This window comes from Xiphias gladius, chromosome 22, assembly GCF_016859285.1.
Source record: "Xiphias gladius isolate SHS-SW01 ecotype Sanya breed wild chromosome 22, ASM1685928v1, whole genome shotgun sequence".
Lineage (NCBI taxonomy): Eukaryota > Metazoa > Chordata > Actinopteri > Istiophoriformes > Xiphiidae > Xiphias > Xiphias gladius.
Window position 1 is genome coordinate 8,630,968 of NC_053421.1, and position 17,365 is coordinate 8,648,332.

General features: G+C 41.0%; 1 protein-coding gene across 5 annotated transcripts in view; it reads left to right on the forward strand.

Annotated features, from left to right (window-relative positions):
- The window catches only part of LOC120783883 (zinc finger protein 516-like), a 69,434-nt gene that overhangs the window by 8,505 nt on the left and 43,564 nt on the right, over positions 1-17,365 (forward strand). The window contains exon 1 of one of the 5 annotated variants that reach the window (XM_040117229.1): positions 14,173-14,250. The exons of 2 other annotated variants lie outside the window; for them this stretch is intronic. The gene's annotated coding sequence lies outside the window, so the exon portion shown is untranslated. Of the gene's footprint in view, positions 1-14,172; positions 14,259-14,628; positions 14,694-17,365 lie in introns of those variants that run through there. 2 more of the 5 variants (XM_040117232.1, XM_040117228.1) reach the window with 2 other exon arrangements.

Here is a 17,365-nt window from a genome sequence, read left to right on the forward strand (position 1 = left end):
TTAACATGATAAAAGGTCTTATATTTTAAAGATTTTTTTTGGCATTTTGCCTTTATTTGACAGTCTACAGAGAGACAGGAAACAACGACAGAGGGAGAAGGGTATGACATTAACTGAGGGCCCCCAGCTGGAAATCGAACTGTGGACGTTGCAATTATTGTGCCTTAATCATTAGGCTGCTAGACACCCACAGCATGATAAAATGTTAAAATGGATATTAGCAAGTGAAAATTTAATGAAGACAGTGAGATAATTTTAATGCTGAACTTCTTATTTTAAATTCTGGCATTACCATTTAAAGAACCCCTTACATTAAACTCCAAAATAATTTAAGTGCAGGCAGAATGTAATTGTCAAGTGCAAACGAGTTCCCCGCACATATTTTAAACTTTAATTCCAGAACATTTCCACCACCTGATATTCCGGAGGGAATTCCAGAGCTGAGGGGCCTTGAATGGCTTAGGAACAACCAGAAGAGCCTTGCCTGAAGATCTGAGGCTGCGCTCTGGCTTGTAGGGGAGCAGTAACTCAGCAATATAACTGGGAGTTAAACCATGAAGTGCATTAAGCAATTAATAACAATCTTAAAATCAATTCTTAAACTGACCAGTAAGCAATGAAGAAGTGGGTGGGCGATATGATCTTGTCTTCTAGATTTGTTAAAAGCCAAGCAGCTGCATTTTGCACAAGCTGAATGTGTGAGATCGTTTTTTGACTCAACCCTTTCATGCAGTGAATTACAGTAATCTAAACGGGTTGATAAGAAAACATGTATGAGCTTCTCAACGTCAGGTCGAGAGAGAAAAGACCTGATCTTTGCACTGCTTCTCAGCTGATAAAACCATGACAAAATAACTTTGTCTTTGAGAGGTCATTGTCAAATACTACACCCAGAATTCTGGCTGCAGGTTTTACATACAGGGAGCCAGGATGTTTGGAAAAGTCTGTTTGGACTTTGGAGGACCAAAAATAATCATTTCTGATTTTGTTTGTTTGTTTGTTTGTTTGTTTTTCATTTAGCCGGAGAAAGTTTTGGGACATCCAGCATCTTATTTCAAACAGACAAGATTATGAAAGTTGGCTTCTTCACTGGTCTTTAATAGGACATACATTTGAGTTTCATCTACATAACAATGGTATTGAATGTTGTGTGTACAAATGAAATGTCTCAGTAGCCGCATATACATGAGGGGGCTAAGGATGGAGCCTCAGAGAACACAACAGGTCAGTCAAAGAGAAGGCATCACCAACCGAAACCAAAAAGGTTTCTGTTTGCTAAGAGGGATTTGAATGAGTCTAGGGCAGTATCCCTGATGCCAACCCACTTTTCAAGGTGGTCCAAAAGAACAGAATGATCAACTGTGTCAAAAGTTGAGCTGAGATCACATAGAATCTAAATCGAACAGTCTCCTGCATCAGCTGAAACTAAAAGATCATCGGTAACTTGTATGTAGTCAGTTTCAGTACTACGATGTGAGCGGCACCTGATTGAAATCTGTAGAAGATTTTCTGATTATTAATAAAAGAAATCAACTTTAAATAAACAACCTTCTCTAACATTTTCAACGAATATTGTAATTTGAAGATGGGTCTAAAATCAAGAGGGTCGAGGCTAGGTTTTCTGAGTAGTGGGTGCACTACTGCATGATGAAGACAGGGACCACAGCCTATAGACAGAGCAGTTTGCAATGGATAAAATAGTGGGATACTGTTAAACACCTTCAGAAATCTGGCAGGCATTACATCTAGACGACTTGATGAAGGTTTGAGTTTGGCAATTGTGTCCTTTAAATTGGACAATGATGATTTAGAGATGTTATGTCCTTGATTTTTTTTTTTTTAACTGTAGATGTAAAATTGAAAATTTAACAAAGTATCTTTTTGAAAAACTAACATTTAAATGTATTAGCCACAGGAGAGACTACTGTGAGAGATAATCTACTTAATTACATAATTATTAGTGACCCCTTTGTGACCCTTTCAGAATCTTCTCACTGGTTGGTATGAACCAGACTTTTAAAAACAATTCTGTAAATATAGTACCACTACATTTCTTTTCCCCACATTTTTGGAAACCTGAGATGATCTGTTAACACACTGAAACACAGCATGTTTCATTCAGAGCCTGCAATGTAAAATACTGTTGTGGATATATAAATTTGAAGCCATGTATATAGACTACATTCAAACCCAAACACTCAAGAAGTTGCTGTAACCCTCGTGCTTGATGGCCCGTCACATGATTGAAATACACAGTAATTCCCAGTCTATGGCAGAAACGTTCCTGTGGGATTAGTGTTTTGGACAAGACTCTTTTGTTTTGGATTTCAGTCTAACATTCTTTCTGCTCTCAAATCATTTCACAACTACAAAACTCCTTCCTGTTCAGCCACTAGAAACACTGAATGTAATCAGCCCAATCACACTGACCTGCCTCTATTATTTTAAACATATCTCATTATTCTCTTAGAAGCAAAAGAGAAAACAAAGATAAGACTAATGCGCACCACAAACTGCTTTTTCATTACAGTAAATATTTCTGCTACATATTCAAGCCGATAGCAATTAAGAAACAATAACCATGCATCTATAGCCAAGCTATATGCCTAGTTAGTACAATACGGTTGTGTATCGGAGAAAGGGGTGTGAATGAGAGACTTGCAAACGCTTTCAAGAGGGACGCTCTGAAACTTCCAATGCACATTTGTCATGCTTTTAAGTGATTTACAAATGAGAGGCATGTGGGCTTTGTGAGGGAGACGGAGAGAGAGGAGTTTTCAGTGAGGAGCTTTGTGTGTCCCTTGCCTACCCACAGCATATAGATGGAGCTGGAAATTGTGTTTGTGCACCATCAGTGGTCATTAAACCAGGGGGATACACCAGAGCCACTTGTTGTATGGCGATGAAGGGGAGAAGGAAAAAAGGAGATGACGGTTATGATGATAAGATGAAAAATGTTTTCGTAAGTCTTTTTAATCACTATTCATCATAGAAAGGTGGAGAAACAGTAAAAATAATGAAGTGTTGTAATAAAGCTATAAAAGTTTTTGATATTTATTTAAATGTATTAATATTCAATATGTGTGTAATATAAGTGAAATAAAAAATAAGTGAAATAATTCACTTTGCTCCCCTGACACCCCACCCACTCATTCCCATGCGTAAATGCACACACACATATAGACACACACACTCACTCTTTCACTTTGTCAGGCACATACCACCACCACCACACAATAATAGTATGCAATATCTCAAGTAAACAAACCAACTCCCAGTCAGTGGCGATGTCTTACTGACTTTTGACTCAGGTATCACGACTTCAGCTCAGTGTGCAGGGGCGGCCTGTTTTAGCCAGGCAGCCCTTGAACAAAGATGAGAGGGAAGAGAAAAAAAGACAGAGGGAGGAGGGACAATCTAAAAAGCCACCCATCCCCCCACTCGCTATAAAAAAAAATGCATGCCTTGCCATGATTTCCTCCTTCATCTTCCTATATGAGGCCTGTGTGTTTTCAGGTTTTACTTTCCATATTCAAATCTTCAAGATCATGTAAAACAGTCAAATTACCCCTGATTTGTGTGATTTTATGGCATTTATTTGACTAAATTTGTTGGTAACTTTGCTGCTTGAGGCAACAGGTTTCTGTCTGTATAAGCAGCTTTGATATGCTAGTAAACTTTGATAAATGTTTCAGTGTGATCCTATGCAAATATCCACTCGATATGTCCAAAGTTCTTTTGGAATGAGGTCATAAACTCACACTTTTCAATGTCAGCTGTTTTAAGCATTGCTTCTGTGTTGGAGCTATTGTTACTGGCTGGAGCTGTGTATGTTGGTGATCCAGGCTGTACTCTGCAGAAGGGGACTGGGGGTGGGTAGGGTGTTGTGAAGTGGGATGCTGCTGGTGGTTTTGTGGGGTAGGGGGCTGTGCCCCCCCTCCTCCAAACACACGAACACACACACACACACACACACACACACACACACACACACACACACACACACACACACACACACACACACTGAATCATAACTTCAGTTCAGTTAAACAGATATAGGGCTTGATAGGTCGGTTTGGGTACTCAGGGCAGTACAAGTAACAGCTGTCACATACACCTTGGATATAATTAGCAAGGTCAAGATAAGTGGACAGCAACACAAGACGTCTGTGTGTGTGTGTGTGTGTGTGTGTGTGTGTGTGTTTTGTGCGCTTCAAAACAACAATTTGTAAAGTTTCAGAAATACAGATAAATACGCAGCAACTTTGTGGCAGATGTACCTGTTTACCAGAAAATGTGTACACTGTCCACAAAGCTGGTAAATGTGAGGATGTTAGTGTTGGAAGAAGTGCTCAGAGCCTTTACTGAAGTGAAAGTACTAATATAGCAATGTGAAAAGACTTACAATTAAAAGTTTTACAATCAAAATCCCACATGAGTAAAAGTACAGCAGTATTATCAGCTAAATGTACTTGAAGAATCAAAAGGGGTCATGAGATGACTAATGGGAAAAGACAGCTAAAAAGACTTTTGCGACACAAATTTGTAGTCATTTTTGAAACTTTCTCATCTTTGCTTTGCTCTTGGGTGGAACCCCTCATAGACATCTTAAATGTGACAAGGGGCTCCATCAGTGCACTGATTTTTTTCTAAGGGGGCGCCAGCCAAAAGGGTTGGGAGTCACTGCTTCATTAGCAAAACAGTGTATCTCAAAATATTTTATTTTTTAATTTAATTTATTTTAATGTTCTCGTATGTGTGTATTTGTAAAAGGGAACCTCTGAGGATTTTACATATCAAAGTGTAAAACAGGTCACGTGGAGTGCTACTTCGTATGTAGAAAACTAATTGTATAAAGCCTTTTATGGCCCTAGAGCTGCATGCAGTCTGATAAATTGCCTTGAGTCATGTGACGAGTCAGCATTTTGGGCTTTTTTTTTTTTTTACTTTCAGGAGTCAGACAATGCTATAGAAATGCGATGCTATGTCGGTGGAGTTCTCTTTTAATCTGGAAGTTTACATCAATAAATGTAGTCGCATTAAAAGTAGAAATATAAAGTAGCATAAATTTGATATCCTCAGGTATGGACAAATACTTCACAATTGTACTTAAGTGCAGCATGAATGCACCATGTATAGAGTATGCAAAAGTCGAGGCAGTCCAGCCACATATGCAGGTTTCTAAGCAACAAGTACTGTACAGCAGGTGATTAACTCCTTCCGCCAGACAGGAGCTAATAACTGAAATCACCTGCTGTAGTCCTTGGTTGGAATGACAGCTTTCATATACTTGGCCTTGCATCACACAAAAGAACTTGCATTTCACTCCAGTAACAGCGTAGCAGTCAAAAGATACCTGACAAACATTTTTGTTTTTTTACGGATATCACTACTGTCCAATTTTTATTAGCGGTCTGCATTATAAGAACCAAATAAAAAAAAATTCCCTTGTACAATAAAGTGCGAATCATTGAGTTTGATGGCGATTTGATTAATGAGTCATTTTAGTCTTTCTTTTTGGTTCATTTACATGTTGTGGTATCACTTTCTTATAGGGCCATCTTAATATAGGCATCATGAGTTGTAACAGATAGTTTAATAAATGGTTTATCATTTACTAAAGCTTTACAGATCAGTTATAATCCATTAATTAGAACAATGTTTGGGTTGGCAGGTATGAAAAATATTGGCTTGTATCTATCCTTTTAATTTGGTAATAACACAGATGTTGATATTCCTTTCATAAAAGTCTCTGACTTTCTTATAAGCCATCAAGTGTACAGTTGTAACTTTTATTAATCATCAACGAAGGGTTATAATCATCAAGTTGTAGTTGTTTATCAGGGATTTTGGCCTAAATCATCTTTAGCCTGTGTCTAGAAAATAATGGCCTTACCAAACACAGTTTTCACAACCTGACAGCTTAAAAATGGTTCTTATTAATGGCTTATAATAGATCTACAAAACATCAGTAAGTTATTTACTAACCATTAGTTACAACTTGTAAAGCCTTTATAAGTTTAGCCTCATTAATAAATGGTACTAATTTTATTTTACAATTATATTTTCAATAATAATTTTCCGACAGGGGACGGGGGGTGTATATGGATGCAATGGATGTAGGTATGACGGTGAGTGAGTGAGAGTGGTTGAGGGGAGGGTTGGCTGGGTGACTGTGTAAGCCGGTTTTAGATAGAGCACTATTTCAGATTTTGTAAGTGTCTGCAGTGCAGGTAATACGGGGCCTGAACTCCATAGCTCCTCCAGCTGAAATCATGTTTCATGCATTGTCAGTAGAGCTCGGAGATAAACTGAAAAATGTCAACAATGGGAGTCCCCTACTCATGTCAGTGTGTTTTGAAAAAGACTTTTGAGAGCCGTCAACAAAAAAAACATGCTTTTCATTCATCATCTTTAGGATAATTGCTAATGCTTTGATAGTTCAGCATATTTAAAACATGATTTGACAGCCTCAGATTATTTAATGCAGCTTTATAGTTGTCAGGGAGCCTTAATTGTAATTTCAAAACCAAATTCTTTTAAAATGATTTATCAAATTGTTGTTATAGAAGTAAATACAGTATACAATTAGAGAGATTTTGTCTTTTGTGTCTTGGGGTTCAGATGGGTTGTAAGCAAAGCATTACTGTACATTGTTAACTAAATTACTGGAACCCATTTAGGAGAGTAAAGAAGGATACTAATATGCAATATATAGAGTACACTGAAATATATTGTTAGTATTGGATATGGTTCCTGTTAGCATTTTGGGGAACTCAGCAATGTGTAAAATTGATTATAAATTTACCGTTATAGCTGTAGGTGCACTGTGACTGTAGCTACTTTAATAGCCTGGCGGTAAGACTAAATTGTCCAAGTGATTGTTTTTCAAAGCATTGAAAAGCATTAGTACGAAGATATTAGCTCTCAGAATTAAAAAAAATGAATGAACTCTTATCAAAAATCTTTCTTTTAAGGAAAGATTACTAACTTTTTAAGTTGTCAGAAATTGTCATTGTCACAGCATCTGTAAATGTTACTTTACTGCTCTACTAAAGTGAAAAAATGTAGTTTTAACTTATGGAAATATTTTTGCGTTAAAGATAAAAATAAATGTCGTTTATGCACACGAGAATAAAACTGTATCATCGCTTAAAAAGCGGTCACCAGCATATTTATCGTATTTGGGTTGCCTTCAAAACCACTGGTCTATGTGACATTTCTGTCACACACACACTCACAAACATACACATAAATACAGTGGACATGCCACTCATTTATTGGTTGTCAACAAATTTGTGCATGAGCCTAGTTGAACATTTGCACCACTTAATGTGATGTAAGAGGAAACTGCTTAACAAAAAAATTGTCTATTTTTATGCACTGTCCTCACATGGTGTTAAATGTTGCATTTCATAGCAGGTGCGTATTTGAAACACCCATGAATTACTCAATATCGACTAAAACAGAGCAAGAGCAGAAGGAAGAGGGCAAGAAATTACATGCTTTTTAAAGCCTAAACTTTAGTTAAGTTAGTTTCCTAGCCAGCAGACCATCTAAGATGATTACTATATTGCTAATAAGGAGTTATTTCCCTTGATATTATGAAGTTATTACTCATACTTATGTTACTTAAAATCAATCTCCTTTGCTATTTAAATTCCTTTTGTTTTTGTGATCCCGAGAACTGAATGTTCTCTGGTACATTTACTTTTAACTCAACTAATGATGTTTAATTCTCCTTAAAAAAAAGTTTGTGTAACTAAAACCTTGGAGTGAACAGAGTGATATGTTTAACTGCCTTGTTATGGGATCTCACAGACACATTTCCACAGCAGTGTATTTACCACTGCTTGGAGAGCTCGCTAAACTGGAGTAATAGAGCCTCATGCCAGACAATAATGTGAGTTAAGTCCTTCAGGGCAAGGAGTTGCAGAGATAGCCAAACAAAGATAATCAATATCATTTGGTGTGTCGCCTGGAGTCCAGACCAGCCTCTCGCTGGCATACTCACCACATGCCTCCGAGCGGTTGTCTACCGCCAGATTCAATGTCAGACACAGTGTCAAATAGGCAGCACGTCCAGGGCAACGTGTTAATTACAACCTCATCACAGGAATAAACACGGTGGTAATATGACAGCTTTCAACACAAGGTATCACTGTGGATGTTAAAAAAGCACCATGGCGGGATTACAAAAGGAGACATGACATAATTACTAACCTGCAGTTTTACACCTTCTTTCACAAAAATAAAATTTAAAGAATGTTGCAGAACATTGATTAACCCTTAGGTATGATTTAGATGTTACTAAAACCCAACACACACACTGTACATGTTTAGGACAGGAAAAGTCTGCAAAAACAGTTTTCGCAGAAATGATGGCAGGCTTATTTTACCTTATGAGAAAAGCAGGAATGATACTTTGAGGGGTCAGTAAAAAGGATGTTATTCATGTGTTTTTAATAATAGTACCACTGGACAACATATGCGTGAGTGCAAGCCGCACAATAGTCGTGGCTTCAAATTGCATCACGTGTTGATGTACAGAACAAAATTGATACAAACGCAAGCGTACACTCAGCATACAGCATATACAACCTTATATACAAGCCGTAGGCACCTTTTCCTGTCCTCCTACTGCACACACACTCACATTACCACACACTTTCTCCCTCCCCTCTATCTCTTTTGAACCTGAAGACAGATAGAGCCGTCTCTGCTTCTGAATAAAGCGGCTAAGACACGAGTGGATACTTCCCCTCCGCTGAAACGAGCTGCATTTAACACATCACTGTCACCAGCAACTAAACCAAGGTTGCGTGTGAGTGACAAGGTAGAACAACAGCTCCCTGTCTGACTTCCTGTTTGCCTTGTGTAAGTCAGACATGGGATCCTTGTGTGAGCTCTACAAAACACTCACAGAATGACATAAGATTTGATGATCAAATCCCATGCTGTGATATTCTCGGTGTGTCCCTGATGGCTGTTTTTGACTTATTGTTTGCTCTCGCAGAACCTTGTCTCTGAACATGCATGGCTGCCTTTGAAAGAGCTGGGGAGTGTGTGTGTGCGTGTGTGTGTGTGTGTGTGTGTGTGTGTGTGTGTGTGTGTGTGTGTGTGTGTACTGTACGCAAGGGAGGGAGGAGGTGGGGACAGTAGTTTTGCTGTAGGGAACACGTATCTACCTTTTGAGTGTGTGTTTGCATGTATGCACTTTTCTGCAATCAGCTTGTGTACTTTCTCCTTTTTCAGCGTGTGTCATGTTTTTCATTGGTGTTCATGCAGTGAATGTGTGGCTGCACTTGCTCCTGCATCTGTGTGTGTTTAAGGCTAGTGTGTGTGTGTGTGTGTGTGTGTGTGTGTGTGTGTGTGTTTTTTTTAGAGTGATAATTCTGCTGAGAGGCAGGCAGACAGTAGGGGTGGGTGAAGGAGGAGGAGGAGGAGGAGGAGGAGGAGGACTGAAGACAATGTCAGCGCTGCAGTATGATCCTGTATCCATCAGGCTGCCTCCTGCAGTCGCCACTACTTAAAATGCACTGCCACAGACTCACACACACAAACATATACACAAACACACACACACACACACACACACACACACACACACACACACACACACACACACACACAGGAAATGGACTCAATCACTGTAGCACACAGTCCACAGTTTCTCATTCCAGATGGGATTATGATGTTATTATTGCACGATTACACCACATAACTATATTAGCAACAGAACACAACCTGGGACTTCTCAATCAGTCACCATCCCTTTATACTAAGAGGACTTTTCAACAACCCATCCCTCCCTTCCTCACACACAGACACACACCACACACCCTGAACTAACAACGGCAGGAATCAGACATTTACCTTTATCTTTATCCTCCGTGCTGCGGCTGGAGAATTAGCTATTATAAGCATGAATTAACAATGTTTGTGCTGTGATGGATCGCCATTTTTATGCTTCTGACTTTATGTTGATCCAGTGACGAAACAAGATTTGCATTGCATTGGGAGCTTTTTTGTAGGTGGATGTTGTGGCCCAGCTGAGAACAACACTGCTAAAATAGCAATGAATGATCAGTCGTGGGTGGATTCACCCTCACTTCCCCTCCCCACCCTATGGAATTCGATAAGATGGAAAGGAAAAGGTGGTCAAAAGAAAAGTGTGTGTGTGTGTGTGTGGGGTGGGGTGGGGGGCTGGGAAAGATATGAAAAATTTTAAAAGGACAGGAGGGGAGGAGTGTAACCAGGAAATAAATGTGATCCAAAAGCTGTATCAGATCGAGTGAACAAGATAGAGAAATAGACAGCAAGCGAGTGAAGGTGGAGGAAGCAGCACTTCCTCCTGTAATGATGAAGAAGTAGAAGAACACTGTCCTTCTGATTTAAATCCACATACATTCATTCTGGAAGGCTTTGTTGCCACTGGAACATCACCTGAGGAGAAAGAAAGAGAAATGTGCTGCAATCAACAGTAAAGAAGAAGAAAATGTGGATCCTGTCAGTTAGATTGATCTATTTCATACATACAAAGCACATTTGACCCAGGCTTAATTCCCTTCAGTTCAGCTGAATTAAATAAGGCGTGGCACCCGAATCCAAAAAGGGTGTTATTTACCTTATTCAAAAGAGATAATGTGATATCCCTTAAATATTTCAAGTTGTATAGCGAGATGTGGGCTTCCTCCTGCTTCCACGAATACTGTATGTGCTCACGGGCTGGTTAGGAAACAAAGCACACCACCACCACCACCACCACACAGCCTCCCTCCCTCCCTGAGGTCTCTCCTTGAGGGTTCTCCTTCCACTCCTTTGCCAGCTGACAATTAGCATGCGGTCGCTAATGCACTACAAGCTAATTGAGCACAAGGGGGCTGGAGGTGTCAGTCACTGAAGAAGGCTTGTGACAGCGGTGTATCCTAGCACTGACCACTGCTGCCATTTTAAGAAGAAGAGAGGGTAAACTTTAGTGAAGCATTTGAGAAAAGTGGGTCACAACCTGAACAAAGGTAACAGTCCTCAGCAAAAGCAGATATTTCGCACATGTTAAGGAGACCATATGTGGAACATATATGGATAATGAATTCCCTAATGGTTCTGACTCACATTTGTTACTTATAACATGGGTGCTCAAAAGAAATCAACCACATTTCCATGTAACTCATTTATTTTTCTTTGCAACTCAACCTGTAATCAGGTAACTCAAGGGCACACAGTAATATAAATCAGTGCTGCCTAGAACTGTGCACATCACTGTGTTGGATACCATGGGTAGCTATTATAAGAGCTGCCCTGAGGTGTTTGTTTGTGTCTGCAACGCATGCACAAGCAGCTACGCATAGTGTTGCAAATGCACGGCTGCATTGTTGACTGCATGCACTGCTGGTACAGTAGGTAGTGGAAGATTTTTCACCCCACCCCACCCCACCTCCGTCCCCTTTTTAAAGGTGAAGGTTCACATTTTTATAATGCTGAGTGGGTGACCTGCCGACTGAAGGGTGTTGGACAAACAACAGAGAAGCTTCTCTGCTGACTGGTTCGAAAAGAAAAAGCGAAGGAGAGACAAATGGGGGGTGGTGGGGGGGGGCTGAACCTTGGTGTGTGTTTGGCCTGACATTCCCACTGACTTGGAAAGCAGGAATGGAGAGAGGGAGGCTGTTTTAAAGACGGCTGTCTTATAACAGGAAGTATCTGAACAGTGACTCACACACATTAGAGAGAGCAAGAGCAGAAAGAGTGGGGAAGCTTTTGTTCATTGTGTTGTAACTGTATCACTAATGTGTGTGAGTTATAGATATTTGTTTCAATACATGTAATATTGAACGTCAGTAGTGATGGTGTGTGTGTATGTGTGTACCCGGCAGTACATCAGTTTTTTTTCATGGCATGGAAGGATGTATTTTAGTAGTTATGTAGTATGTTAAACATGTATATCTTAGTGTGTGTCTAAGGAGGCGCACACGCATGCATGCACGTAGGCCTGGGTGTGTATTATTTGTAATTAAATGCCATTTCAAGAATGGCGCACTGCATTTTAGTAGATATGTGTATGCATGCTGAAGGGGCTATCAGTGTGTTTTCAGGTACATGTTTAATATGTGTACAGCTGAGAAGCTCATATTTCTCATATGTCTGCACACATATGGATGTGTTCGGACATTAGCAGATCTTATGTGGGAGGATTTTACCACTTGTGATATACAGTCCTGGCTGAAATGATTGGCAGCCCTGAATTTTAAGTAAAGAATTTAGAATATATCTTCAGAAATAAATGCAAATGAACCAATTTTGTATAATCAAAATATTTTATTAAAATGTCCAAGGTTACTGAACCGTTTACAGGTTGCTGGCAAGTTTAAAACAGTCCATCTTTTCCTTTTCAAAAATTCTGTTGTGCTGCTTGATGTGAGCTTTGGGTCACTGTCCTGCTGAAAGACCCAAAACCTTTCCCTCAAACCTAGTTTTCTGACACTGGGTAACACATTTCGCTCTAAAATGCTTTGTTAGTCTTCTGATTTCATCATTCCTTTGATACATTCAGTGCCTCCAGTCCCAGAGGCAGCAAAGCAGCCCCACAGCATGATAAAACCTCTGCCATGTTTTACTGTGGGTAGGGTCTTCTTTTCCTCGTGGGCTACCAGCAGACAGGTGCAAGAAGCTTCTAGACGGCTAGAAGAAACATTCAGAGTTTGTCATTGTTGCTGCAACCAAATATTAGTGAAGGGTGCCAATAATTGGGTCTTGGTTACATTTTGTGTTTGTAAATTTCACTATTATACAAGTTTTCTCTTTCTTTTATTTTGCTCAGTAAGCTTGGACATTTTATTAAAATATTTTGATTATACAGAATTGGTTATTCGGCATTTATTTCTGGAGATATTCTAAATTCTGTACTTAAAATTCAGGGTTGCCAATAATTTCCACCAAGACTGTACGTCAGTCAGTCGGAGTGTATGGGTGGTTGTGTTTCAGTATACGTGTGCAAATGCTCAGGGAGCCCCTGTGGAGCTCTGGGGGCTGCATATGCAAAGCATTGTGCCTGCCGCTTCAATTCAAGGGCTCTTCTCTGATGAGATGTCTGTGTGTCTTAAGACCCTGGTACATCAGCAGTCAGCAACATGGCTCCCTCTCCCTGCACGCATGCTGAGCAAACAAGCCCGCCCTCTGCACCGCACCCACAACAACACCATGGAGTGACAGTTATTACAGATGACTTCAGCCTACAATAAGCTGGAGAACATTTTCACGGCAGCATTAGTAGACCAGTAAAGCATCGTTGTCTTAATGCATGGAAAAATGTATACATTTTGTTGGTGATAAGTGTAATGTGTGATGATAGGGACAAGGTACTCGTCAAAGGTATCACCAAAGACACTGATTTACAAGTATATGTAACTGAAAAAAACCTTTTTCGTTCAAACTTTTCCACACCTTTCCAGTCCTGCAAGCGGAGGCAGTGTCAGCATTTTCTTGGGTGTGTCAAAAATGAGCTAATTAATTGTTACTATTTTTAAGTTTATTTTTGAAAAGTGGAGGACGTGAAGTAATATTAGAGCCAAAACTAGCAGCTACAGGTGTGTCTCAACAGCTGTGTAGTTTGTATCAATTATGAATGGACTTTTGAGCATAGATTGACCTTTTGTTGTTGCTGTGTTCTGTTTGTCATTTCCAAGGGTATGTGTTAAACAGGATTGAGAACCTGCTTGACTGAGAATAAAGTAGTCAGGCTATAATCATGCATTCCAGCAGCATTAAAGCAATGAAACGAAAAGTGAATGAAAAGGATATACACTTTGATGTCGTTTTTTTTTTACAGTTTAAAATCAAATCAAGTAAGAACAAATGTACAATGTTTGAACGCAGTTTCACCAGTTTTCCACAGAATATGCTCAATGAATAGAGTAACTGTAAAGGCCTATCAATGTGTGTCACAGCTTGGTGAGAAAAGAGGAAGTGGCTTTTCCCAGCCTTAACTGGAGAATCAAGTTATTTAGACTTTACTCTCTTCAGTCACATTTTTCGAAGAACTCGGCCATCACGGAAAGACAGAGTCTGACCGCATATAAGAGTATAATATCCTTAGAAACAGCTGTGTGGGTGTTGCAACGGGGTGGATCACGGAGGACTCCTCAGCTGTCAATATATGACTCTCGATTGGCAGAGAGTTAAACGACACCACCATCCAGGATTTTGTAACTCCGCAGAGCCATGACATGATTTCAACTCGCAACATTACTCTGAGTAAGTCGGTAAGGTGGAAACTGTTTGCTTGTCTTCGCGCACTTCGTACGTCCTTAGCACTATCAACAACTTTTCGCTGATGAGACAATAGCAGATAGTTCCATTTAATTCGGGAGGAACGATTCGGCCGCGGAATAGGGATGTCAGGAAATTGTCAAAACAGGCTCCGGGGCACCAAACGAACACTTTTCTTTATAGCAGCCGTCGCTCTGGCTAAATCCGGGCAACGCGAATTTACGTAGCTCATCCACAAACAACACATTGTAAGTGATATGCGAATAATCGCGGGGAGGATTCCCCCCGGCCACCCCCCTCCACGGGACAGAATGGACTCGACCTACTCAATCAGGCACTCCAGCATACACTGCAAATAGCATGCTTTCACCTTTAGGATTGTCTGTGCTTCTTGAAGTCACCCTGGATCTGTCTGTTGGATAAAGCAGGTACGCACATCTCGCGATTTCCTTCTCTTTGATACGCATACACAGCACACCGGACCTCTCCATGTGTCCAGAATGGGCTTTAGGTGCAAGGCGATGGTGTGATCTTGATTTACTAAATAGGTTACATGCAGGCAAGGGTGTAGTGGGTGACTTAAGTAAAAAATATCTTGTATGACCTCCTGTCGGTCGTCATCTCGTGGCAACAGAACCAGAAGTGTGTAAGAAATGATTTATTATTCCCACTTGTCCTAGACACTGTACAGCCTAACTTGAACCGGCATGATGACACTTGTGATGATACATGTGATTCCATCAGACTTAATGCCAGACTTTAAAAAAAAAAAAAAAGCTGCCTAAAGTCAGTTATTCGAATAAAAAAAGATGTAGGAGTAAAGTGAGCGTGGCCGGTCTCACATCCTTCAACCACGTCCAGCGCCGAGGTTGAGCAAACTTTCCACCAGCTCACCGGACACACTCATCTCTTCTTTGAGTAATTTTTTTTTTTTTTTTTTTTTGGACAACAAACTCAATCACCGCAACATCCGACAGATTTGTGGCAATTCTGGAGTTGTAAGCGGAACGAAACGGGGGCTCGGTGTAGAAAACATGCAAGAAGGGGGGGAGAAGAACAGTTTTCTCTTCTTTTTTTCTTTTAAGGATTGTTTTATTCACACGGAGACAGACACACAGGGTGGAGGTGGACGTTAGGGAGGGGTAAGGGGGGGGGGGGGGGTGCCCATATTAGGAAGTCGTGTCCTACATAATAGACATGGCACAACTGCCAGTGAGCAAGGCACAGGTGCCAGCGGCCGGAACGGAGGCTCTTTCTACTCCTTAATATGAGGATCTGAAACCGCTGGAAGCTCTCTGCTCAGTCGCATTTCTTCTTCTTTCAGTCTCTGCGCCAGCTCTAGCTCTCACAACTCATCTGCATGCAGTGTGTGTGTGTGTGTTTTGAGTGTGTGTGTGTGTGTGTGTGTTTTGAGTGGCTGCGTCGGGAGGGGGGGGGCGGAAACATGTGGCGAGGGAGGAGTAAAGGGAGGGGGGTCGATCGGGGTGTTTCGTGTGTACTTGCTCTTATATCCCGGTGGGGACTTTAACCTGAAAGCATACTAATCCATGGGGACTCATGTCACCGTGGGGACAGAGATTGAGGTCCCCGCCGGTAGAGACTGCTTTTTGAGGGGTCAAGGACTTGGTTTGAGGGTGAGGGTTAGGCATTTACTTGTGATGGTTAAGGTTGGGGAAACGGGCTAGGGAGAGCGTTATGTCAACGAGTGTCCCCACGGAGATAGTGGAACAATTCAGTGTGTGTGTGTGTGAGTTATTTGAAGGAGTGGGGTGGGGGGGGGGGTGCTAACTTTGTTTTCCCCAAATGATGATGCACCACCTCCAGGATGTGAGCCTGCTGTTATGGTAAAGGGCCACAATAGGACTAAGCAGAGGCTGCTAGGACGGGGGGGGGGGCATGCAAAACAATCAGAATTAATGACGTCTTCTGCTTTAACGCCATTATCTGAGTTGTGCGTACAGGTGACTCTACCACGATGACGGTGTGTGTGTGTGTGTGTGTGTGTGTGTGTGTGTGTGTGTGCAAAAGTAAGCAGCCCAAGCAACATGTGTGGCACGTCTCTTTACGCACGAAGCCGATCGCGCGTGCACGTTGGTGGCACTGCTGGTGATCCGGGGGCGACTGTTCGGTGCCGCCTCTTCTCTTCTCCGGACACTTCGGACTCAGCGCGCGCACACGAACACACCAGATGATCCCACCTGATAGGAAGCGATGGGGGCGCGAACAAAAGACAAACACGGGGAAATGTGCGACCCCGGTGTGTGGGCTGAGGTCTAGTGACAAGGACTAGCACAAAGTTTTTCTGCTTCTCCTTTTTTCGCCCTCTATCTTGTCCTCGCCGTTTCGCAAACACACGGGGCTTATTTCCATTCATGGCGCGTTCGGGTGCTTCCATAAACTCAGCCACCACCCCCCGATATCGTCGTACAGGTCTGATCAGAAATGCCGTTATTATTTTAGCCGGTAAACGATAGCTTGTCTCTCTACTGTGACATGGGAAATGTTGGATGATCTCATGTGTTTATCACGGGACCATCTACGTGGGGCTACCCAGCACACTTCCTCTATAGGTGATGGAATTACGAGAAGTGGAATGGGCGAAGGTCACAATGAATTTCACATGAAAACAGCCAGACTTCACAACTAAAACATAGCTTAAAGTAAATGTATGAAAACAGAATATCAGAAACTCATCAAATAAACAATTTATTCATCCTGTGAAACTTGATGATTTACCTGTAAACTTTAGTATTTACATTAACAAAACGTTAATTAGTAGGGCTGTAACTTTTGTCTCGTTTACTTGATGAACTGTTTGGTCTCTCAAATGTCAGAAAATGTCTGAGAACTTTTGCCTGATATCAAAGTGGCATGTTCTGATGCCTTGTTTTATCCAACCAGCAGTTGAAAAACTAAAAGATGCGGACTGTCATTTGACAAAGAAAAGCAGCATGTCCTCACGTTGAGAAAGTGGAACCAGCGAATCTCTGGCATTTTTGCTGGAAAAACGATTATTCGATCATCAAAATATTTGCCAACTAATATGTGCCAATCAATCACCTAATCAACACCGTTGCAATTCTCTCAACAACATACTGTA